Source organism: Monodon monoceros, unplaced genomic scaffold, assembly GCF_005190385.1.
Source record: "Monodon monoceros isolate NGI ecotype Baffin Bay Population unplaced genomic scaffold, NGI_Narwhal_1 Super_Scaffold_13, whole genome shotgun sequence".
NCBI classification, from domain to species: domain Eukaryota; kingdom Metazoa; phylum Chordata; class Mammalia; order Artiodactyla; family Monodontidae; genus Monodon; species Monodon monoceros.
The window spans coordinates 61,943,130-61,969,342 of NW_021703769.1; positions in this window are offsets into that span (position 1 = coordinate 61,943,130).

Here is a 26,213-nt window from a genome sequence, read left to right on the forward strand (position 1 = left end):
GCTTACAAAAACCAGTGGAAACTGTTTACATTGTTTCATATATGACTTTATCCCTCTTAACATGGAATGCATTTCCATGCCATGAAAAAGATTGTCATTGCGTTGCTTTTAGTAGCAATGCAATAATTTTCCATTATGTGAATATACCATAATTTATTTATCCAAGTCCCCTGTTGGTGGATATTTAGGATCTCTCTCGCTTCCTCTCTCCCTATCTTCCTCTCTATTTCGTTTTTGCAAGTGTGCTAGGCTGAACATTCTTATAGAAAAAAAATCTTTGCACATGCCTACTATGGTTCCCAAGGATAAATGCCTAGAAGTGATATCTCTGGATCAAGGAACATGAGTATCGTAAGACGTCTAATACATGTCACCAAATTGCCCTCAGGTATGTTTTAGCATTTTATACTCCCACTAACAGTAGATGAATAGTATTTCTTGTTTCTATATACTCTTACCAAAACTATATATACTTTTAATTTGCCATTTCTAAGTTCTCCTTGAGTATCTTGTTTTCAGATACTATCATTCTTAGGTACCAAAGAATTCATGTCATTTCTATCCCTGGTGGAAAAAACGATGTCATTGTGATCACTCTAATAAAAAGACAAATGGCTTTGAAGTCACAGGGCTTGGGCTCATCTCTTCCAAGAAAGGCAGTGTTTTGTAATCTCTTGCTTCATAACACAACAGCCCAAAGCTTAGTGGCTTAAAACAATAACCATTCTAGTATATCTTGTGGTTCTGTGGGTTGGCTGAGATTGGTTGAGTGGCTCTTCTGCTGCACGTAGCGCTGATTAAGACTGAAATCATCTGAGGGCTTGACTGGGCTGGCACGATGAGGACGGCTCAGTCGTGTAGCTGGTGGCTCCTGCTGACCTTCAGCTGGGGGCTCAGCTGGGAGTGTCTCAGTTCCCCATTAACGGGTTTCCACAATGTGGTATCTGAGTTCCATGAAGCAGGAAATAGAAGCTGCCAGTTATTTTAAGGCTTGAGTCTGGAACCCCAGAATGCCACTTCTGTGCATTCTCTTGGTCAAAGCCACAAAGCCAGCCAAGATTCAAGGATTGGGGAAACACACTTCCCCTCTTCATGTGAGGAGTGATAGCTATGTTCAGGGTGCAGAGGGATTGTTGGGGGCTGTCTCTGGAGACTAGTTAACAAGGGCAGCAGGAAGAAATGGGATGAAAACAAACTTCAGAGTTAGATGACTCTGGATTTCAATCTTGATTGAGACACTGCTGTGTTACTTTGGACATGTTACTTAACCTCTCTGAGTCTAAGTTTCTTTTTTTAAAAAATGAAGTGTAGTTGATTTAAAATATTTTAGTTTAATGTGTACAGCATAGTGATTCAGTATTTTTGCAGATTATACTCCATCATAGGTTATTACAAGATAATGGCTATAATTCCTTGTTATACAATATATCCTTGTTGCTTACCTATTTTATAAATTGTAGTTTGTATCTGTTGATCCAATACCCCTCATTTGTCCCCCTCTTTCTGAGTCTTAGTTTCTAAATCTTAGAAAGAGGGATAACAATATCTGTTTGTAATCATGAGAGTGAAAAATTATATGTATACATGCATATATACATAAATCCCTATATGTGTATACACATATATCTGTATCTCTCTCTTTTCATTTACCTGTGAATCTCTTTATCTAAATTCTGTGGATAGAAAGCACAGTGGTGTCAGTTGAAGTTATTATTACAATTGGCTTTGCCAACTTCTAGCTATGTGACTTAGGAAAGTCATTTAGTCTCTGTTGCCCCGTCTGTAAAATGATATCTTGCAAGGCTGTTAAGATTAAATGAAATAATGTACACTGATGTCCTTTGTCACCTCTTGGCCTTGTTCTAAATATCTCATTTATTTCTTGGGATATAGAAATGAAAAACAGATATAGGGTGTGTTGTTAAAAATTATTTACGAGGATTCTTGGCTGATAATAGCAAAACTTCTTCTTGGATTAGAAACTATGATTTCTTCATCTTTTCTATCAGGATACATAGAAGTTCCATGCAATTTGAACTTTTGTGTTCATTTTAGAAATAAATTTACACATAGATCATGGCGTAGCAGGGCGAGGGAAATTAAAATCTTAACATCTGGTATCAGATGTCATTCTAGAGAGGGGACTATTACTTTTCAATCTTCAGTAAAAGTCTACTCTATGTAGATGCTTTTCAGAAAGAAATTTCCTTTGTATATGGGAGGAAAGGAGACGGTGCACTGAAATTACACAAAAAGTCTTGTGTCCTAGATTTGAGGTGATACTGGAGAGATAAAAAAACAGAACAAAACATATCCAGTCCATCTGAGCAGAGAAGAAGTGCCTAACAAAAGTATAAGCTTTGGGAGTGTTGGGAATCTTAGGAGGGACAGGATGTGAGGGTGGCATTCAAGATAGATCTTTAGGTAGGTCAGAGTGACTCTAGATAATTTCTTTTACTCTAGAATATCAGGCCATTGTAATTTAGAAAATCAGAAAGAGACTATCAGGGAAGCACATTCTCTGTATTTTTTAATGTTTCACCCACATGCAGAAGATTTCACTGAAAGAAAACCCCAATAGACTCCAGTTAAACATCACAGATTGAGCACATCCGTTTATCTCCATTCCTCCCTGGAGACTCCCACTTAAATGACACTAAGGGGATAAAACGATATAAAATAGAGTGAGAAGCTAGAATGAGAGAGGAGACAATAACGATATGGTATGTCAACCACGTTTTGAGCAGTGGAATGTGGATCGATGAATGGTAACTGAAGTAACAGAGTGAAGAAAAGTAAAACCTAAGAATTCGTCAAGGGGGAATATGAATACAAATCAAGATGATGTGAGTCACAGAACCTCAGAAAGTGTCAGGAATTGGAGGTACCAGCTACCTCAGAAAGCATGGGCAAAGGATGTGCAGACTCCCAGATAACCAACCCCATCCTGTGGAGCCAGGCAGAGAAGGGGATATAAAGATTTGGAAAAATTGAATCAAGAAATGTCGAGCTCAGAGAATGGTGGGCATGTGAGTCATGAAAAGAGAGGGATTAAGTGAAAGTCAGTATACTGAATGGAGAGACCGTCCAGCCCTCTTTCTCTGGGCTCCTGGAATGCTGGCAGCCAGGATTATACCTCCAGATAGAAGAAGATTAGGAGAATCTTCCAGAAAGAAACAGGAGGGACCAGGAAAAAATAATGACAGATACTAAATTTAGGATTATCCCAAGAGAATAGCTTGATCCATGAGAGTGAAATTCTTTCATAAATTTCAGTTGATGAATCCCATGCACAGATCTTCCAATCAGTGTGTGTGTGTGTGCTCTTTCGCTCAAATATTAATGCATGTAAAGGGTAGTCAGCCCCTTGAGAAAAGTCTTCAACATGGGAAAAAAATGAAAAAGCACACAGTAAAATGGAACTTGAGAAAAACAGAGGTAATACAGGAAGCAGAAGAAAACTTCAAATAAATGATAGTTATGATCCTCACAGAACTTAGAGAAAATATATCATCAATGCAACAAGAGAAGGATGCTATGAGAAATGAGCTATAAGAGAACAAGAAACAACTCTTAGAAATTAAAAATATTAAAGCTGAGACAAACTTTAAATAGCATAATTGATAGAGAAAGATCAGGAAATTTCTAAGAAAGTAGAAACAAAAGTCAAAGAGATGTAAATTAGAGCAGATTTTAGAAAACTAAAGGAACAGTTCAGAAGCTGTATATGTAACTACCAGAAATTGCAGGGAGAGGAAAGAGAAAATGGCAGGGGGGCGATTATCAGAGAATGAATGCTATAAAATTGCCCAGAAGTGAAAGATATGAAGCTCTGGGCTATAGAGATTTACTGAGTACTCAATAAAATAAAATTTAAAACTCATTATAAAGCACATCATTTTTAAATCACAGAATGCTGAGGATGCAGAGATAATCCTGCAGACTCCAAGGAAATAATAAAGGGTCATATGAAAAGGATTAAGAATAAGGAATTGGGGCTTCCCTGGTGGCGCAGTGGTTGAGAGTCCGCCTGCTGATGCAGGGGACACGGGTTCGTGCCCCGGTCCGGGAAGATCCTACATGCCGCGGAGCGGCTGGGTCCGTGAGCCGTGGCCGCTGAGCCTGCGCATCCGGAGCCCGTGCTCCGCAACGGGAGAGGCCACAGCAGTGAGAGGCACGCGTACCGCAAAAAAAACAAAATAAAACAAAACAAAAACAATAAGGAATTGACGTTGGACTTCTCAACAGAAGTAGTAGAAGCTAGAAGACAAAAGATCCACGCTCTCAGAATTACAACCTAGAATTTATTACCTACTCAAACTATTACTCAAGAGTGAGGATTCAGTGAAAACTATTTTCAGACATGCAAGGACTCAAACATTTACCTGAGAAAGCTTTTGGAGATTGTGACTTTCTGAAAAAAGAAAGAAAATCAAGAAAAAGGAAAATATGGAAGCATGAAAACGGGGTTCAACAGAGCAGAGAAGTAAAGAAAGTCCCAAGAGGTGGTGAAGGATAGGAAGGGGGTAGGTGATGTAGGGTGACAGTTACGTAGCAGATCTGGAGAACACCCAGTCCATATTGGAGAAGGTGGCACAGGTGTCCTGAAGGGGTACCTCCTAGATAAAGGTTGGATAGCTTACTAATGAATTTATCACAGTAATTTTTTGGAGTCCTGGTGAATGTTTTTGAAAAGAATTCATATTGGGTGTGTAGAAAATGAGGAATAAAGGCAATAACTTTGGAAAAAACTACACCAGTATGAGGAAGAAATGAATCATTGTACCTCTTTGGCTGAACCACCACAATGATGCACATACTGATTATGGATTTAACCCAGAAATGGGGCACCACTGAATTGGCAGGATGTGAGTGCGTCTGGGGAGAGACAGAGACAGAGACAGAGACAGAGAGAGACAGAGAGAAACATCTTCCAATACCATTAACAGGATGTTAAAATTAATAGATTAAGAAACACCAGTGTAAGCATGTTTTTTTTTTTAGAAATATGGAAGGAAACTACCAGGAATGGCTAAAAATTAAAAGTTATTTCCTCTAAGGAGCAGTAATTAGCCAGGGTGGGGGGAAGAAGGAGTGGGGAAGGAGACTGTTATTTTTCATTTAAGCCTTCTAATACTCTGACTTTTTGAACTGTAAACACATGATACTTTGGTAACAGTAAACATTAAATTTAAAAAAGAAGACCTCTGAGAACAGGATCTGGTCGCCGGTATTTGAGGGTGAAATGTTGGTGAGACACACCCCATTCAGTTTTTACATTCAACACTCATTGAACACCAATTTTGTGCCAGACTCTCCATTACATATGACATCTTGTAGTTGTCCTGTCAACGCTTTCAGGTAGGCACTTTCATCCCCAATTTGCAGGAGCTGAGACTCAGGGAAATTAACCCTGTGAGTAAATCTCAGAGTTAAGCACACATTTGTCTGACCCCAAAATCATGCTTTTCGCATCAGCCCAGGTTGCCTTTTTGTAGTTGGTGCCTATTTATGCTCCAGACTCACCATAAAATAACATAATTTTAAATCTAGAAGGAGTCTTACAAATCATCTTGTTCAAAGCATTTCATTTTATCGGTGGGTAGATTGAAGTTCTGTCACTTACATGGTCATTAGCAGCTGACCTGGCCCAGTTTCCACAACTTGTCTTCATCTACATGATACTGTCAACATTGTGGGAAAAAGTCAGGAAATTAGGACTCCTCCAGTGAACAGAAATCACAGCTATTTATTTTTCCCCAAGAATAGTCATACCTAGCTATTTCAAAAAGAGAAGAAAGTGAAATTCCCACAATAGGAAATTTCCAGGACCCAGCAGTCCCGGTATGCCAGCCACAGTCTTGCTTTCTCCCTCTACAACATCCTGGAGAAGTCCTCATGATCTTCCTGAAGTGACATGTGGCCTCATCCCTGGGATTGAGGGTCTCTAGGGAAATAGTCACCTGCTCTTTCTAGAGGGGTTTCCTGTCACAGGTCAAAACATGCACCCCATTACAGAATCTTGGAGCAGAAGAGGTCCAAAGTGAGGCAACTAAAAAAAATCTAGCTTTTATTGAGCACCAACTATGTGCTAAGAACTTTATATTCATTATCTCATTTTATGTTTGGAGCAACTCTGTATGTACAGTTAGTACTCCCATTTGACAGATGTGAAAAGTAAAGCTCAGAGAAGCTAAACTTTTAAGAAGGGTCAGGGCTTGGATGAAGCCCAGATTGCCTGACACCAGGCCTCTTGCTTTTCAGTGCTATGCTCTACGGTCGATTCCTTTTTCTATCACTCAGGGTACCTCTGAAACAAAGCAGACCAGTTGGAAGCAAACATCAAAGTCAATGAAGAAGAAACAGCACTCTGCTTGTGCTGTGACTTTTGCCTAGAGCATCCTTCGTCCCTGGACTTCCTGACTTCCAGCATACTACCTTAATCTTTTGCCTGATTATTTCCCACTAATCCTTTCAGACTAGCTTTGGACATCATCTTCTTGGGGGTCTTCTTCACACCCATTAGCCCATCTTCTCACTCATCATCTCTTGTCATTTATGATCATATTTTGTCATCATTCATTTGTGTACCTCTTTCCCACCAAACAAAGATTGCTGCAAGGGCTAGAACAAGTCTTAAACATTGTTGTGGTCCTTGGTGGGCTGAATATTATCTCACTTCCCCAAAGAAGTCCGTGTCCCAATCACAGCAACCTGTGAGTGTGTTATTTCACATAGCGAAAGAGATTTTGTGAATATTGAAATGTAGAGACTACTGGATTATCCAGATGGGCCCAGTATAATCACAGCATCCATATAAGAGGAAGGCAGGAGAGTCAAGAGTCATAAAATGGAGACATGATGATGAAAGCAGAGGTTGGAAGATTCCATGGCCTCTAGAAGCTAGAAAAGGCAAGGCAATGGACTCTCCCCTAAATCCAGCATGAGAAACACAGCCCTTCTGACCCCTTGACTTTAGGACTTCTGACCTCCCGAACTGTAAGCTTCAATCTACTAAGTTTGTGATAATTTGTTACAGCAGCCAAAGGAAACTAATACACAGCTCTAGGACTTAGATAGTACCTGACACATAGTAGGAACTTAATAAATATTTCTTCAGTGAATGAATGAGCCATTTGTAATGCAGTGTGTGTCTATCCCATAGACATCCCTCTGTAGGTAAAGGTTTATGAGTAAGCAGTAAACAAATTGTGGGAAGGACATTGCTCTGGAAATCTGTAGCAGAGACTTTACTGTTATAGCCAACCAACACTGGTTTGGGCAGCTTCCCTGTGAGTAAATCCAATAGGTTTACTCTGTGACTTGAGAAAACTCATTTAATCTCTCTGAGCCTCTGTTTTCTCATCTGTAAGAAGGCAAAAGTTAGTCCAGTCTTCTTCCTGACAATGAAGTTCATAAAGACAGATGATGTTATTCTGCTGGAGTGCTCCTCAGAAGACAGTTGCTATATAAATACTGGATAGCATTATTGTTGCATGAATAATAAATATTTAAGAAATAAATCCATGTTTTTAAAAACAAATAAAGCAAGACAACCAGAGTCACCTGTCATTTAGGGGAGGCTATGCTCTCTTCCTGAACTAAAACACTTAGTGTTTTTAATAGCTTGACTTTTTAATAATCTGTAACTTGAAATGGAGCACATAGCTTTAGGATTAAATATTAAAATATTAAATATTAAATCGGACAGCAGAAATCCATCACATACTTGAACCTGCCTGATTTACTCAGGGCCTTCTAAGTGCTCTAAGAAATCTAAGCAGTGTTTATATCCACTGAGGTCATTTCTTTCTTTATTTCTTTTTTTTGCCAGGCACACGGGCACTGTAGACATCTTTTTATTGATTAATCTTGAAGAGTTGAATGAAATAGACCAAATACTAGCATCTGCACTTGGAACAGCCTATGTAGCATGATGAATCTGGAGGTTACATTTTATAGACATGACCAATTATTCTGAATGAGGGAGTGGGGCATGCTTTGTCTCCTTGGTCCATGCCTGTTTCTTTTTGACTCCTTATGACAGCAGCTTTATGAAGCCCGAGTTTCAACCCTGGGCCTGATCTTTGTGTACATTTTGACTGCAGCAATGGTCTAACAACCCTCTTGGTGTCATCGTCATCGAAGCTGTAGTACTCAACCAAAACCCTGAGAACCCGTTTACTTGATTGATGAAGTCGGGTTTCTCTACACAAGGAAAACAGCTTTGAAGTTTATCTTCACTCTGTCTGCTTCCCTTGTCTGAGTGTCAAACCCTTGTTCAGACATTAGAGCCTTCTGTCATTCAAAATACATTCCTGGGAAATGAGTTGATGCTAGTCATTTGCAATTTATTCTTTAGGTAAACCATGTAGTGAAAAGACAGAGAGACATAACTCTGTTTAGCTGGATGAACTTGAGCAAGTTTTTTCACCTTTGAAACTATTTCCTTGTCTGTTAAAGAGGATGGGTTAATTAATTGTGATAATGTTTACATTGGTGGTGCATTACCATCCACAAGTTTGGAGGTATAAATTGAGTCACGTTGCCTCTAGTGATCAGATTAACATCACCTCAACCCCAATGCTGGCTTGGCACTAGCTCCTCTGAGCGTGTATTGGAGGGTGTACATAGTTGGAGGAGGAAGAAGGAGAAAGTGTCTCTTCCTAATGTGATGCTCAACCACAGTGGCTCCACGCTTTCCTAAGGCTGGATTCTTAATTACAGGTCTTCAATTTATGTGCACATGCAGCCAAAAATCCAAAATATTATAACTATAGTGCTCAGAGGGCTGGGACACCTGAAGTTTCCAGGCTCAGCCACAATCTGTATGGAGATCAGCTCCTATGACTGTTGAGATCTTGGCATTGAAGCTCAGAGCAATGCCACCTCATCTGTGACAATTTTCCTGGCTCCTTGAGATCACAGTTGCCTGTTTTTCCTCTGAATTCTTTAGTTAGCTAATTCACCCATTTCAATCTGCCTGTGCACAATACCTTTGTATCTCTCATATTGTTTCATAGTGCTGGAGCTAAGCAAGCAACACTAACGATAGAAACAACATTAAATAAATGGACAGTTATTTTCACATGTTAGACTTTGGACAGGCTCTTTACGTATGTTATTCATTACAGATATTTATTGAGCAAATATCCAAGCATCTAGTACTGTCCTAGGTGTTGAAGATGCAGCACTGTGCTATATAATATATCCGTGTTGCTTTTCTATATTATACATAGTACTTTGTGTCTCTTAATCCCATACCTGTACCTTGCTCTTCTCCACTTCCCTCTCCCCACTGGTAACCACTAGTTTGTTTCTGTATCTGTGAGTCTCTTTCTGTTTTTCTACATATATATATATTTTTTATTTAGATTCCACGTAGAAGTGATATCATACAGTATTTGTCTTTGTGTGACTTATCTCACTAAGCATAATATTTTCTAGATCCATTCACATTGCTTCAAATGGCAGAATTTTATTATTTTTAATGAGTAATTTTCCATTGTACATATATATCACATCACCTTGTCCATTCATTTGTTGATGGACACTTGAGTTGCTTCCATAGCTTGACTATTATAAATAGTGATGCTACAACATTGGGGTGCATGTATCTTTTTGAATTAGTGTTTTCCTTTTTTCTGGATATATACTCAGGAGTGGAATTGCTGGATCATATGGTAGTTCTATCTTTAGTTTTTTGAGAAACTTCCATACTCTTTTCCATAGTGGCTGTACCAATTTACATTCCCACCAACAGTGTACAAAGGTTCTCTTTTCTCCACATCCTTTCCAACATTTATTATTTGTAGACTTTTGATGATAGCCATTCTGACAGGTGTGAGGTGATATCTGGTTGTTTCGATTTGCATTTCTCTAATAATTAGCGATGTTGTGCATCTTTTCATATGCCTGTTAGCCATCTGTATATCTTCTTTGGGAAATTGTCTATTCAGGTCTTCTGTCCATTTTTTGATTGGGTTGTTTGTTGTTGTTTTTTTATATTGAGTTGTAGGAGCTGTTCATATATTTTGGATATTAACCCCTTGTTGGTCATATAGTTTGCAACCATTCTGTAGGTTTGTCTTTTTGTTTTGTTGATGGTTTCCTCTGCTGTGCAAAAGCTTTTAAGTTTAATTAGGCCCAGGTCCTTTACATATGTTATTCATCAGCAGATATTTATTGAGCAAATACCCAAAGCATCTAGTACTGTCCTAGGTGCTGAATATGCAGCATTAAGACATGCCTGGTTCTTGGACCATATGTTTTTGATCAGCCATGGCAAATTACAGTTGATGGCCTGCTTTTGTATGGCCCATGTACTAAGAATGTTTATTTTATTTTATTATTTTACATTTTTAAAAGATAAGAAAAGAAATAGAATATGCAACAGAGACCTCACATGGCACACAAAGACTAAAATATTTACTATCAGGCCCTTTAAGAAAATGTCTGCTGACCTCTGATGATCTCATTTTATCTTCCCACCCTATTCTGTCAGACAGATTTTTCAGTATATGCATTGCTTATGAGGAAACCGAGGCTCAAAGAGGTGAACTTTCTTTTCCAAGATGATTCAACTAATAGTTTTCTAAGGTGGCAGTTCGGACTAGGATATCTTTGGCTTGTCTGAGGGACTAGTGTTGAAATCTTAGCTCTGCCCAACTCAACTAGGAAACCCCTTCTTCTCCTGCCACCATGTTCTTTCTGAAATATTATTAATCCACCATAGAGGAATGGGGAAATAGTGTTTTTAAAATGTCAGACTTTGATATTTCAAGGAAAGTGACTTTCAGGATTAGGTAGAAAGAGTGGTGGTCTTCAGAATTATGAACCTTGGTTTTAGTCCTCTTCGGGCCTCAGAATCTCCAAGCATAAAATATAGCAGTTGAATCATTTGACTTTTAAAGTAACTCTCAACCTGAAAATTGTTTCTGGGGATATGAATCCTTTATTCCAGTTGGATTGTACACGTTTCTCTTTATCTCTACCATGGCCATACTGAATAATGATTAAATATTTAATTTAAATTTTTTATATTAGGAAAGTATAAAGTCCTATCCATATCTCTAAAAAGTCTCTGTTTTCTGCAGAGGCAGTGATACAATTAAGGGAATGGGCTTAGTTTTAGAAAAGTGTCTCCAAAGTGGCTTGTGATTGGTGCATATTGTTTGTTTTTTTTTTGTTTTTTTTTTTTTTGGTGCATATTGTTAAGGCATGGCTGTAAGCTGATTGTGGAATCCTGGTCTCTGATGGAAACAGTAAGGGCTTAGAACAAATAGATATGTACATGATTTTATCCTGCAGATGACACTGTCTTAATTTGGTTCAGTAGACATTAATTGGGCATTTACTATGTCCCTAGTATGAAGTTAGGTAATAGGGATAAGGTATGAACTCATAGACCTTGACTTCAGTCTGCTCACCGCCTGGTAAGGAAGAAATCTTTAAATGACGAATTGCAATTCAGTGTGTTAAAAGGAGCCTGTGTGCAGGGAGCATGGGTTGCTCACAGAGAAGTGATGGTTGTCTTTGTTGGGTGAAAAGGGGTGGTTGGATAGGGATAGTTTGGTTCATGGGCCAGAGACACACTCAAAGGAGGACAAATGGAAAGTGAAGCTATTATAAAGATGCAGAGAGAATCTCACTGAAACAGATGCAAGAGGCATCGTGGAAACTGTAAAATCACCATGAACCCTCATTCTATCTCTCTGACTACATCATCTCTTCTGTCTTTAGTCCAGATTCTCTTCTCATTCATCTACTTATATATTGGTCTACAGAACCTTCTGGTTCGGCCTGTACTTGCATCTCCAAGCCTCAATTCCAGATACCCAGGAGAAAGAGAGGTGATTGGTTCAACTAGGGTGATGTGCCTTCTCTGCTCTCGTTAGCTGAGGCCCAGGAGCAGGGTTATCAGTTAGCTACTATGGGCTTTGGGCAGGGTAGATTTTTTTTAAAAGCCACTGTAGGGAAGGAGGATTGGTGGAGCAGTCACTACCTGGGGTCCCTGTGCCACTGGGTTTTGAGCATTAGACTAGCTCCTAAACCATAAAGTTAGAGGGGAAGAAGTGGTTTATACTCATCTACGTGTTTGTGCACAAACTTAGAAGTTAACTGTGTAACAGTTTGGAATGACCAAATTCTGGCAAGCCCAGGGCTGAGGAAACTCCTTTTTGCCATTTGTTGATGATGGGACTTAGCATGGCTACCCCCTGCAGTGGAAAAATGGGATAGATCTCAAGTAGTCTTAGACTGTTTAGAAGCTCCTGTTTTGTTCATAACACAGTATAGCATAGATTGCACTGTGCTATTTTGAATTCAGTTGGTTATTAATTGAGCATCTATTATGTTCAAAACACTGCAAGGACTATAGGGTGAACAATATGTAGACTATCATATTCTCTTAGAAGCTGTTATGAAAACCTCACTTGAACAGAATACAGTAGTTGTTTAGAAGAAAACTTTGACAAGTGATTTGGGCAACAGTAGATGCTCCAGGAAATAGAAAAGAGGAGATGTCAATGAAGTTGGGGACTCTTTAGGAAATGAGGGAGAGAGAAACACAGTCTCCAGACAATATGGGTGAGTGGACTTTGGTTAAAAAAGAGAGATTTTAGGTTGCTGAATTTGGAGTGCAATGTAAAATCTTATTTCCCCAATGGAATCTTCAGTAAATTTTACATTATTCACTAATGCATTTATGAGAATAAATTCTTTTCAGGGTCCTTTAAGAGGACATAATAGGGCAGCTCATATCTAGAATACCGAAGTATGGAAAAATGCATGGATCCAGTTCTCAAGTTGTTTACAATGCATGGGGTGAATGTCATCAGCCTAGGAGAGTGACTTTGGATTTTCTGGTTATCTGTCAATCTTATAAGTTAGCAAAGCATCAAAACATCACACCACTTGGGTATGGGACCATCCTAAGATCAACAGAACACAAAAGTGTTGACTACCTGTTTTGGACTATACACTGTTTTCGTGTTGGGAGCACAAGGTGGAAAAATACAAAACCCTTGCCCCCTAGGGACTCATAGTTTATTGGTGAAAACAGACACATGAGCATGTAAAAATATGACACAAAATGAATCATTATACCATAATTGAACTTCTGTAAAGGAAGACTCTTCAACAAACATTGACACATTCCAAGGGCAGCAGAAATTCTGAACCAAGAGCACTGAACTCAGAAAGCCCCCTGATGTGTGATGATTAGTGGACATTTCTGACAGCATCGCTATTAGCGCTATTGATAACACTTGGGAAAGGTCAAGTTTTGCAAAGAGTTTCTGCCCACTAAGAATAGCAAGGAATCGATCGATTCTGGGCATAAGAACAATGTCAGGACCCAGATGGAAGTGCAGTTGCTATCACTGGGAAACTCTCCTTCCCTCAAATAAAGGCCCTGGAAAATACATGTCAACATCCTCTAGTTAGACTCTTTGACTCGTTGAGTACCTTGAATTCCCAGCTTTTCAATTGCGAGGTCTTTTACACCCTTAGTCTGCACTCAAATGCTGATCCTTAGAAAGTCTTTATTGTCCACTTACTGAAGTAAGGTAACACCCTTCCCCCATCACTGCACTAACATCACACTCTTCATTTCCTTCTTAGCACTTGGCATAATCTGAAGTCAACTTGAATATTACTGGGTTGCCTGTTTACCCCATGGATTCTTCAGTACATTTCACATTATTCAATGATGCATTTATGAGTGTAAATTCTTTTCAGGACCCTTTAAGAGGATATGATAAGGTAGCTCATATCTAGACTACCTGAGTATGGAAAAAAATGTGTGTACCCAGTTCTCAAGTTGCTTATGATACCTATCCTCTGGCCCCCTCCTCATCCCCTGCTAGGATAAAAGCAAGCACTATGATTGTCTTGTACACAGAGTAGAGGCTAACATAGATTGCACTTTTGTGTGAGTCAGAGAAAATTGCCCTCTCTGAACAGATGGATGAGAAAACATCACACCGTCTTGGCAGACACAGTCACACGAGTTCACACCTCCACAAGTAGATTTCAACCCCTCACTTGCCTTCTGTGTGCAGTACAAGAATTTCTAAAACACAGGGGACAGCTCTGCTTCTCCATTACCATTTGGGATGACCTGTGGCAAATAGTAGGTGTTCATTAATATTTGGTGAATGAATGAAGTACCCCAAGATCTACCAAACACTCCATGTTATACAGCGATATTCTTGTAGGGAAGCCTTTTGAGACCCAGATCGATTCCCTGACAGATCAGGTAGGGCCCATAAGAGGCTCTCACCTGGAACACAGCGGTATTTAAATAGCACTGTCACAAGCTGAGGATGACCTCTGTGACCTTCTGATATTTCATAAATGCACCAACCTCAGGGGCTCTACCTAAGTACAGTCAGCCTTGTTCTTGCCCACTGACTTTACAGCGTTCTGTATGCAGCCAGGTTGTGGGGATTGAAGCCTTCTAACTGAGCACCCCTTACCAGAGGTCCTGTAAGCACTGGCAAAGCCAGTCTCCCACCTTTTAAAAAGCAGAATCAAAATCTCATCAGGGACTCTGGCCGATGTATGGAGCCAGGCCTATGGATCTGCCACAGATGGAGATGTGAGGGAACTTTACAAAGTAAAGAAAAACTCACGTTGCTTTCCTAAATCAAATTTTCAAATAAGAACACGGCTTGGCAGTTCATTCCCTGCAGAATTAACCTTTGTTTCTCTGCAGGCTGCTTCTAAGAATATGCATCGTGACTAAAACGAAATGGGAGAGAGCTTACAAAATGGCTTGTGTGTTTACCACAAAGGAGGAAAGGCTGAAATGAAAGGAAGTTGAAAAGGAGGCTTGTTTCTAACTAACCCAGCCTCTAGACAGGAGTTCAGATGCAAAAGCAATTACCATAGACATGAATTTGAGGCCCCATTCACAGATGTGCAAATGCCACTCTTTCACCTGCCATTTCTTTAACTTACTCCTGACAAAGGATAACAAAGTTCTGGGGGCTGGAAGACAATCACAGACATCATAGTCTAATTTCTTCTATTCTTTAGGAGTCAATTTGGATCCTCCTCCTGGAAGCCTTCCTAGATTTGATAAGTGCCCTTCCTCTGTGTCCCCATAAAACCCTATGAGTTTCTTTGTTATTGAATTTGTCACATTGTATTATAGCTATCTGTTCATGTGTCTAAGACAGGGGTATTTTATTTGACTTAAAAAAATCTTTCAAGTCATATACTTAGCACAATGTCTGGAATAAAATGACATCTCAGTAAGTTCTTAATGAAATAGTCAATGGACTATTCTATTAACCGTGGTTGCTTATTGAACTCATACTATTGGTCATCCCTTTGCCAAACACTAAGACAGTACACAAGAAATAAACACATGGTAATAACAGTGGTAGCTATCATTTTGAGTGTCTATTACGAGTCAGGCACTCTGCTAATTGCTTTACAAATAGTTTTCTTATTAATACCTTAAGGCAACCTTATGACCTTCTGATTTCATAAATCAGACTGAGACCCAGAGAGATGAACTGACTTTCCTCCAAAGCCACTCAGCCATTTGAACCAATCTCCAAATCTCCTGATCTTCACCCTACAGTCTGTGGCTTCTCGGACCTTAAAAAGCACGTATGAGATGGGCCTCCCTGGTGGCGCAGTGGTTGAGAGTCTGCCTGCCGATGCGGGGGACACGGGTTCGTGCCCTGGTCTGGGAGGATCCCATGTGCCGCGGAGCGGCTGGGCCCGTGAGCCGTGGCCGCTGAGCCTGCGCGTCCAGAGTCTGTGCTCCGCAACGGGATAGGCCACAACAGTGAGAGGCCTGCGTACCGCAAAAAAAAAAAAAAAAAGCACGTATGAGAGGAAGGTGGGTCAAAAGTACAACACATTTGATGTATTAGAAAATCATTAACTGCCACACTGTTGAAATGGAGAAACAGGAATCAGTGCAGCAAGAGTTCTCTGTGGACTGGATTAATCATGGAAAGACTTATGAAGGTCTAGGATCAGACTTGAAATAAAAATGGGATTAAGAGCTTGGACTTTGGACAGAACCTGGGACTGCATTCCGACTCTGCTACTTAAAAGCTGTGAGAATTTTTGGAATTTGCCTTTTGAGCCTCTCCACACCTATACTTAAAATAGGCATAACAACTGGTATGAGTTAAGAAAGCTTTCATATGCAAGTAATGGAAGCATTGATGAAAAATGCAATCACAATGAGAAATTGGGTAAAATATAAGGACACATATGCATCTCCAGGTTTGTTCAGCAACTCAGTTATCAAGGACCCAGGCTCTTTCTCTATATTTACCATTCTCAGCTGTAAGCATCTCATCCTCATGTGCATGAACAAAAGATGGCTGCCACAGCATCAGTCATCACATCCACATTCAAGGCTGTTAGAAGGAGGAAGGGACGTGTCCACAGGACTTGTCCCTTTTGTCAGGAACGTAAAGCCCTCCCAGACACTACTCTTTAGGAATTTCCCCCGTTACATTTCACCAACCAGAACTGAGTCACGTGTCCACTCTGAGCTGCAGGGAGAATGGGAAAGCAGCTACCTGGTTTGTTTTCATTCTCTCTATAGTGGGAGTTGAAGATACAAGGGTTGGGGATAGCCAAACAAGAGAGTCTGCCATACCTACCTCACTGGCAGTTTAAGGAACAAGGGGAGACCACAAGTAAAAGGGCAGTAGAACTTTCATAGTAAACAGCAAGAACATGCTGCTATGAAAAACTGCTGGACAAAATATGAGTAAATTTTGAATATTTCACTTCATTCAAAGATGAAAAGCTACGTAGAGGGATTTGGACTTTGCTCTAACAACTATCATGACAAACTATCATGACAATGGTACCTACTAAATGCCAAGTGGATAGAAGACTCTCTATCCACTGTATCATTGAACACTTATAAGTACCACTATTATTATTTCCCTTTTCAGATGAGGAAATGAGAGGTGAGGTAACTTGACCAAGGTCCACATTTAGAAAGTGGTTGAGCCAGTAGTTGAGCCCAGGCAGTTGGACTCCAGGTACTTTGCAAGGTCTTGATCCTTGAGTGATGAAGTGGGACCATGGGATGGGCTGTCCCAACAAGGTGGACTTGTGTGAAACGGAAATGCAGAAGTGAGAAGGGCAGGAACTAGGATTCCATTCTCACCTCTCATTGCACTGGAATGCTCGTTTTAAGTCACTGCCCTCTTTCCTGAGGGCAGAAAGGCATCCAATTTTTCCTCAGTTATGAAATGAAGGCCAACAGACCAACAAAAGTGACTTGCTCAAATCAGGAAAGAACACAAAAGGCGACCGCAATAGGAGGCCCTAACTGGGTCCCCTTCCTGCCGGAGGCCAGGTCAGCTGGATGACATCTAAGGCTCAGGTCACTTTCCCTTGTCTTCTCCCCTCCTCCTCCCTTCCCCTCCCTCCTGGTCCCTTCTCTTGGACTGATGTAGGTCAGGCTTCACAAGGAAACAGTCATGATGAGTTTAACAGGAACAAGGATTTCTTATAGGAATCAGGCTTCACAGACCTGCATGAGGAGCTGGCAAATGAAGGCCTGGAAAGGGGAGCTGGAGCATCAGAAAAAGTTGAAAAGTCACTAACCAGTCTTCCCGAAGTACTAGCCAAACAGGAGACTTTAAGCACATCCAGTGGAAGAGGGGGGACCAGTCGGCTCAATGGCTCCATCTCTGTGAGTCAGCAGCCAGACACCTGGCTAGGCGGTCGGTCAGCAGGGCCAGCGGTCAGGCAGACAAGTTCAGTGTGGCACAGAGGAGAGTGAGGACAAGCCTGAGCCTCCCAAGAACATCTGTGACTGTCCCCCAGCGTGTCGGACCCAATGACCTTCTCAGGGTAATGGCTGCTGCTTAAACCCTGCCCTCAGTATCCCACAGATTCTTTTTTTGGACAACTTTAAACCAGAACCCTGCAGGGTAGGGGATTCTGGGAAACATGGTTGAAACATAGTTGTCAACTTACACAAGGAGACAATGGCACAAACACATTCAGTCACAGACATAGTCAGGGATCCAGGTCCAGATGAAATATTAATCAGCCTGACTTGTTTCCAGCCTTTAGGACCCTGTTCCTACTCTCCTAATCTTCTCTTCAAGAAGCTGGAGGAGAGGCAAGGAATGGGTGTTTTTTGACGTCAGCATGTTCCAGTAGAACCTCTCACTCTCTTTTCCTTTTACTTTCTATAGACACACTGTTCTGTTAGTTCCTCAAACACGCTGAGTTCTTTCTTACCACGGGAACTTTGCACATGCTGCTCACTTCCCCTCTCTTGCCTTCCAGCAGGTTCTTTGTCAAATCAATTCCTATTTGTCCTGGTTAAGTGCCCTCATAGAACCTTCTGTTTCTCCTTTATAATTCTTGAATCACCATCAAATAACTTTTAAAAAAGATTTCTAGTGCCTTTCTCCCTAACATGTAAACCACATGGAGGCAGGACTGTGCCTGTCCCATTCAGCACTATAGCCCAGTGTCTAGCCCAGTGCCTAGCATACAGTAGAATCTCAGTAAATACTTGTGGAAAGATTAGGTAAGTGAATGGATAGGTGAGTGAAAAAATGAATAAATGAGCATACAGGGAATCTATTTAAGGTGAGCATCGTGATGATTCTCCTCAAAAAATGCAATAGGATGGGCTGGCACGTAGACAGGAAAGGTATTGTAATCTGTGTTGCTCTGGAGATTTGAACCCATGTTGTAGGGCAGTGATGGCTGCAATTTGGATTTAGTGTAAGGAAGAACTTTCTAACAGTGAAGCTGCCCTCTGTAGAACAGTGAGTTCCCTTAAGGTGTTCAAGCCAAGCCTGGAGAATTTCTTGCTCAGGGATATTGTAGAGGAATTCATGCGTCACGTGCACATTTAAGACTGTGGGAGACCCGCCCTAATGCTGAGTCTTTGGTTTTATGTGGGTACCCTCACAGTAGAGCATAAGGGCTAACAGCCAGGAACCATGAAGAGAAGGATTCAATTCCCATGACGCCTCTTACCAGCTGGGTGACCCCAGGTCAGTGATTTCATGTCTGGGAATCTGCGCTGATGTTAATCTCCTGGGGTTGATGTGAGGATTAACTTGATATCATGAGGAGTGGAAAGCACCAAACTCCTGCCTGTAGATTATTCACACTCTTAGACAAACGTCCCCATGATGAGCTTTGGATGATAGGGAAATAATACTACTTGCCACCACCAAGATCACCACCAACAATAATGATGATGCTGGTCAAAGGGCATAAGCCTTAAGCTATAAGATGATTAAATTCTGGGGGTCTAATACACAGCATGGTCACTCTAGTTAATAATACTGTTGCAAACATCCTTGAAATTTGCTAGGGGAGTAGATCTTAAGCCTTCTCACCGCAAAAATAATTGGTAACTATGTGGGATGATGGATGTGTTAATTAACCTGATTGTGGTAATCATTTTGCAAAGTATATGTATATCAAATCATCACATTACACGCTTTAAATATATACAGTTTTGTCAATTACACCTCAGTAAAGCTGTAAATTTTTAAAAAAATTAATAGTACTTATTTAATAATATTAATGGAGTACCAACCCTGTACCAAGTATTGTACAAGCATTGTGTTGTGTTCAGCAGTCTACATGCATCTCATTTAATCCTCTCCAAACCCTAGGAGCTATGCAGCTCCTCCGGTTTCTGAGCCTCTCAAAGCCTCAGTTTCTTCATCTGCAAAATGGAGAAGTACCTGTCTCATCAGGCTTTGTGAGGAATGAATGAGCTCGTCCATGCAGAGGGCTAACGGGAGTGTCTCGCGTGTGATAAGCACTGCACAAATGAAAGCGATGTCAGCATGGCCATTTCTAGACAGGTAAACAGAGGCTTAAGAGGTTCCCTCAGTCACAGCTCTAGCAAGTACAGGACTGGGATTCATGCCCAGCCTGTCTCCACTGCAGCTATAGACTGTCTCCTGAGCTGCGTCACCTTTGATAGGCCATACACATCGGTCCTGCGTGTCTGATGACACTTGCTCTGCTCAGGGTGCAAACTGCCACTCAGCCAGGCCAGGCTGTCAGCCTAGTGACAGAGCAGACAGGAATTCAGAGACCTTAGCTGGACACAAGCCCAGCTGGAGCCCCTCACAGCCAGGAACAGGTCTTTACCGGGATTAGCTGTGCCTCAGACTCTTTGGAAGCCCGGATGGGCCGAGAAGGGGAAGAGTGGAGCAATCCATCACGCCAAATTAGTGTAATTACGTACCCTGCATGGGCCTGCTGTGAGCCCTGTGCAAAATCACCCCAGCAAAATGGCATTTAGCTCCCTAATGGGACTTGCCTTCCATCCCTATCAGGAGCCTCTTAACAATTCCTTAACAACAATGATTAGAATGAAATGCCAGGGCAAGAGAGACAACAGGTGTTTTAACATGTATTTTAATAAATAAGCTAATGTTATCTGGCTCCTAGCACAGAAGTGTCTTAATAGTGTTCCGGAGACCTATCAATCAGCTTTAGGTAGCCTGAGATCTGCAGAGCCCCCTCCCCTCAGGCCCTTGGTTGTTATAGCAACCCCAAACCAGGAGTGGTAGCTGTAAACTTAAAAAATATGACTTTTTCCCAGCCAGCCATGCTTCTCTATCAACACCAGAACCTTTGCCTGAATTCCAAGTGAGTGGGGGGTTTTCTTCTCTCTCCAGTCATAAGTCTGACTTGGAATCTATAGCAACCAAAATTAGACTATAAATCATCTTAATGGTGCTTTTCAGAGAATTCTTTACCTGATCAATTCAGATCATACAAGGTGGCAAGCTTCTGAGCCCAGTCACTAATAATGGTCGTGTCAGAGATGTATGGCAGGGAAGGAAGGGATTGGGGCAGATCCTGTTGCAGTTAATCTCTTTGATGATTGGCCACCAGACTTCAGTTGTATCCCTCCCTGGCATCATCTCTCCATGAGCTGCCTTGGACTCGCCAGAAGTAACAGACTCTGATAATTTCTGGGCTTCTTCAGCACGTGGAACTGGTCATGAGAGCGTACAACCTAGTAGTCAGGACTGCAGGCCACTACACCAGCTCTAGGTTTGATCTAATACTAGGTATCTGAATTTGGAAAGTGATGTAACAACTTCTTTAAGCCTCAGTTTCCTCATCAGAGAAATGCGAAGAACAGTAGTGCCTCTCTTCTATGCTATTTGTCAGGATTAGAGAAATATTTGCCAAGCATCTAGCAGGGGCTTAGAATATAGTAAATGCCCGAAGAATGTTTACTATTATTTTAAAAACATAGGGGGTAAAATATTAACAGTTATTGAATCTAAGTGGCGTGCATTGTACTAACCTTTCAACTTTTCTGTATGTTTAGGAAAATTTTATAATAAAAGTTGGATGAAAAGAAATGTAGAGTCAAAATAGCAATAGAATGGACTTGACTTTCAATCCTCAGATATTGTACTGAGGGCTTGCCATGTGCCAGGCACTGTGCTGGATGCTAAGATCACAGATACGACCGACAGGGGAGGTCCCTATCCCCATGGAGCCAGCATTCTAGTGGGAGAGACAGGGGGTAGACTTAAGGACCTTGTACACTATGGGAGAATTATTCCCCGGGTGGCAAGCAAAGGCACTTTAAGAGCACAGATGGGGGCAAAGAACTCAGGCTGGGGGCAGACGTTCTTACACTGAGACTTAGAGGATGAGAAAACAGGTGGGTTAGCTAAGCAAAGCAGTGTTGGGTAGGCACGCTGATGCTGGTAGCAGACGGAACAGTGTGTATCAAAGCCTTTGGTATGTTTGAGGACCTGAAAGAATGCCTTCCTTTCCCAGCCCTGCCCAAATGTACCAATCCGTCAAGGTTTCATTTTATTCAATCAACATTTACGCTGTCTGCTCTTTTCCAGTCCTCTGTGCTAGGCTCAGGGGATTGAGTTGAATGGACAAAGGTCATATTTGGCCCACGAGCTATAATTTGCTGGTACCAACTTTAGAGCATCTCTGGTACCACCGACTTATCCCTCCGTGAGTCAAGAGGGTTGGTCTTCTGTACCTCTGTATCCATCAGCCATTGGCTGGGCTGCTTCTGGGCAGATGAGGTGAGAGAGTGTAATTGCTAATGCAAGGTAGCTTCTATTAGCTTCGGGCAATTTTCCATATAAGGGGGACAGCGGCAAGCCATTAGCAGCCAACATTCTTGGCAGCTAGTACATGGGTGCAGCGGTACAGTAAAGGGGATGCAGGTGGTGCAGGCACAGCATTTACTCCTGCCTTCAATGTTCCAGGCACAGGGTGCATTGAGCTCATGGCCATGCCTATCCACTTACGTATCTTTCAGCTGCTTTCCTGCTACAACAGCAGCATTGGGTAGTTGTGCAGAGATCATATGGCCTGCAAAGCCTCAAATATTTACAGTCTAGTCCTTTACAGACAAAGTCTGCCAACCACTGCTATAGAGTCCACCCCCCATGGGTCAGACAAAGGCTAGACTCTACCTGGGGCCACAGTCGTGCTCTGATCTTTCTCCTTCCCTATTCTGTTTTACTTCTTCCCTTTGAGATGTTTCTTGAAGAGTTCTCCCTCAATAAATGCCCCCACTTCTCTGTCTCAGCCTCTGCTTTGAGGGACCCTACCTAAGATGCAGAATATAATAAGCATTTGCTGAATGAATGAATGCTTTCCTGAGTTGCATGGAGAAGATGACAGGAGATGGATCAACACGTGAAGAAGTGTGCCCAGAAAAGGCTGGAGAATTATCTAAGAGCAGAGAGGAAGGAGGCTGGGATGGATTTTACCCACCCAGGTCTGACCTTAGCTCATACGCGTACCTGGTCCCAGGACAAGAGGTGACTCACGCACGCGGCTGAGGAAGCTATTTTGTGCTACGCTGGATAAAAGAAGAAACAAATGGATGAAGGACATTTTCCAAGGCATGCATTGTACATTCAGGAACTCCCTTCCTCTATACCAGTTCCTGATATTTGGCACCGGAGGAGGGAGGACCTTTTATTTCATATTCCTAGGAATGATCACTTATAAGTAGAGCTCCTTATTAGTGGGGAGGGGGTCTCTCAGCAGCCTTGGTCTCCCCACGCCCAGAAGTGTCCTCAGTACATTCTGATCTGGGTTAAGAAGAAGGTGACTATCAAATCTGTGCTGCATGGACTAGCCTTTTCTGAAAGGCCAGCCTTGTAGTATTGGGCACTGGCCCAACTTATAGCAAAGCAAAAATTTATAGCAAAGTGGTCATTTGGCTAAAGTTCCTTGCTTAAATCTCCTGCAAGGAATTCCATCAAGAGAAAGAATAAAAGGTGGCTCAGATCTGGGGACATAATTGGCCCCCTACCACCAAAATAGCATCGAAATGCATCTTAAATGCATTTTAAATGCATCTTAATAATCTATTCTGTTCACCTCAACGCAAGATGGGGAGAAAATGCTTAGAGAACAATGTCCTGGTGAACACACCGCTTGGGAACCTCCCTTTGTGAGAGGCCATTCAGCTCTTTTTTGTTTCCTCCATCCCTGTGACTACATAAGGTGATTAACAGTCCTCTCCAGGGAACGGTGGTGATTTCCCATTGAGGCTGTGGGCACCTTTGCAAAATGGGCTTAAATTAGCAGCACTCCTCACCAGCATGTCTGCGAGCCCCTGCACGGCCACCAGGGCTTCGCTTCCGTTTTTGGAGCTGCCAGCACACAGGCAGTTCCTTGGAGGCGAACTCCCTTTCATTTGAAAGTATTTAAAAGCAAGCTGTCAGGGAGATCACCCACGCCCTACCTCTCTGCTGCAATGCTTGTTTTCTTTGTGCATTGGTTGACCTTGTAAAGACTTCATTTGCATGGCATCCCTCCCTCTAAAGGGGAAGACTTGAAAGTTCAGGGGTCCTCTGAGTGTGGATGGGGTCAAAGCAACTTCCAGATACAGGAAAAGCCCAAGCATTTCTTCTTGTCCTAGTGATGGCAATCATGACCTTAATAAACAATAATAACCACTACAGAGGAAGGAGCAAACATTCATAGCACAGGTTTAAAGAGGCACCGGGCCGTAACTTGCTGTTTGTGGCTCTGATTATTATGGATGGACTTGGTTCTGGGGACCCCACCACTGAATTCTGTCTCGACTCCAACTTTCCACCATGTGAAAGAAATAAGAATAAGGACTTTTCGAGAACCGTGATATGCTAGGCACTGTGCTAAGAACTTTACATATTATTTCATCCTCACTATAGACAAGAACTAGACCCAGGGGCTTCCCTGGTGGCGCAGTGGTTGAGAGTCCGCCTGCCGATGCAGGGGACGTGGGTTCGTGCCCCGGTCCGGGAAGATCCCACATGCCGCGGAGCGGCTGGGCCTGTGAGCCATGGCCACTGGGCCTGTGCGTCCGGAGCCTGTGCTCCGCAACGGGAGAGGCCACAACAGTGAGAGGCCTGCGTACCGCAAAAAAAAAAAAGAACTACACCCATATTGCAGATGAGAAAGCAGAGCCCCAAAGAGGGGAAGTGGCTTACTTGAACCCACAGAGCTAGTAACAGGGAGAGGTGAGATTTGAGCCCAGCTGCTTTCTGACTACGCAGATTATTTTGTTTTATTACACCATGCTAGTTCAGTGGTCCTCAATTGGGGGGGTTACTTGAATCTAGTGGGCAAAGACCAGAGATGCTGCTAAATATCCTACAAGGCACAGGACAGCCCCCACAGAGAATTATCCATTCCCAGTGTCAGTAGTGCTGAGGCTGAGAAGCCCCACGTTAGCTGAGACATTCTCAGCTAATGCTTTTTTACCTTCTCTTTAGTGTTAAGTAAAAATGCCTTCAGGAGCTACTAAGCAGAGCTGCCTGGGATGAGTGGACCCACTGTGTGCAGGAAAGGTGCTCCTCCCGGGCTGAGCGCACAGTTCATTGCCCCTGGTCTCTCCCCTTTCCCACCTTAAGGATGGAACCTGGGAAAGACTGTCCCTGCTGGTGTGGGTCATGTAGGCACATTCTTATGTTCCTACATCCACATGTGAACTAGAATGGGGAGGGCAGAAGAAGGCTGGGCCACTTTTCCAAAATCACCCATTGTGTATGAGGGAACCCAGGTCCACACTTCAATCTTCTGATGCCCAATTCAGAGCGTTACTCCACCTGCTGTGCACACCCAGGTATTTGAGACCTCTTTCCAAAGCAGGTGACACAGCCTCTGTCTTCTTCCGTCAGTACCCCCCCACCTCCCCCAAGCATGGTTATTACCCCGATGGCTTCAGCTCTGTGTCCACCTCCCTATGGCAGGTGGAGGTGGGGGCTAGTGTCACCTCTGTTTTACAGATAGAGTCACTGAGGCACAGTGAGGTTAAGGATTTCCCAAGATCGAACAATGCAGATTGAAATCCAGGACTGTCCGACTCTGCTACCCAGTGTACACGCAGTGTGCACACTACCCAGTGTACACGCAGTGTTTCTCACTCAGTACTGCAGACATTTGGGGCAGGATATTTCTGTGTTGTGGGCCTGTCCTATACGCTGTAGGTTGTTTAGCAGCATCCCTGGCCTCTACTCACTAGATGCCAGTAGCATCCTCCCTCCCCTCCACATCCTGTGACAACCAGGGATGTCTCCAGATGCTGCCTTATGTCCCCTGTGGAGACAGAATCGCCCCCAGTTGAGAACCACTGGGTCAGACTATGAGGCTAAAGTACCATCCCCACCCCTTCTCATCTCTAGTGACAGGTTTCTCTTGGTTCTGGGATTTAGCACCCATCCCTCCCCGAGATACACCTGCCCATATTTGTTTTTCCATATCCTGCTCTTCCGGGCAGGACAACCCCTCACCCTGCACAGTATCATCTTTCCTCGGATACGTTAATGTTGATGATTTAACGACACTCAGGAAGCTATTCCCATGGGTCACTCCATCCTCTCCCCATCTATGTCTTTCAATAATAGCTCATCTTTCTGGAGGATTTGCTTCTTTCTCCCCCAAGTCCTCGCATGTTCATCACCCCTCCCACAGTTACTGCATCTCTCTGTCTCATCCTTTATGGAATCTAGCACAATGCTGAATTATTGACCTAACCACAGGGGTCTTTAGAATGTTTAAATCAGATCATGTCACCCCTCCACTTAAAGCCACCCAGGAGCCTTGCTGTTGCACTCAGAATAAAAGCCAAACTCCGTCCCACAGCCTGCCAAATCCTGTCTGGGCAGGACTTCCTGCCTCCCTCCCAGAGCTCACCTCCCACCTGCTCCATCTTTCCCACTGAATCACGA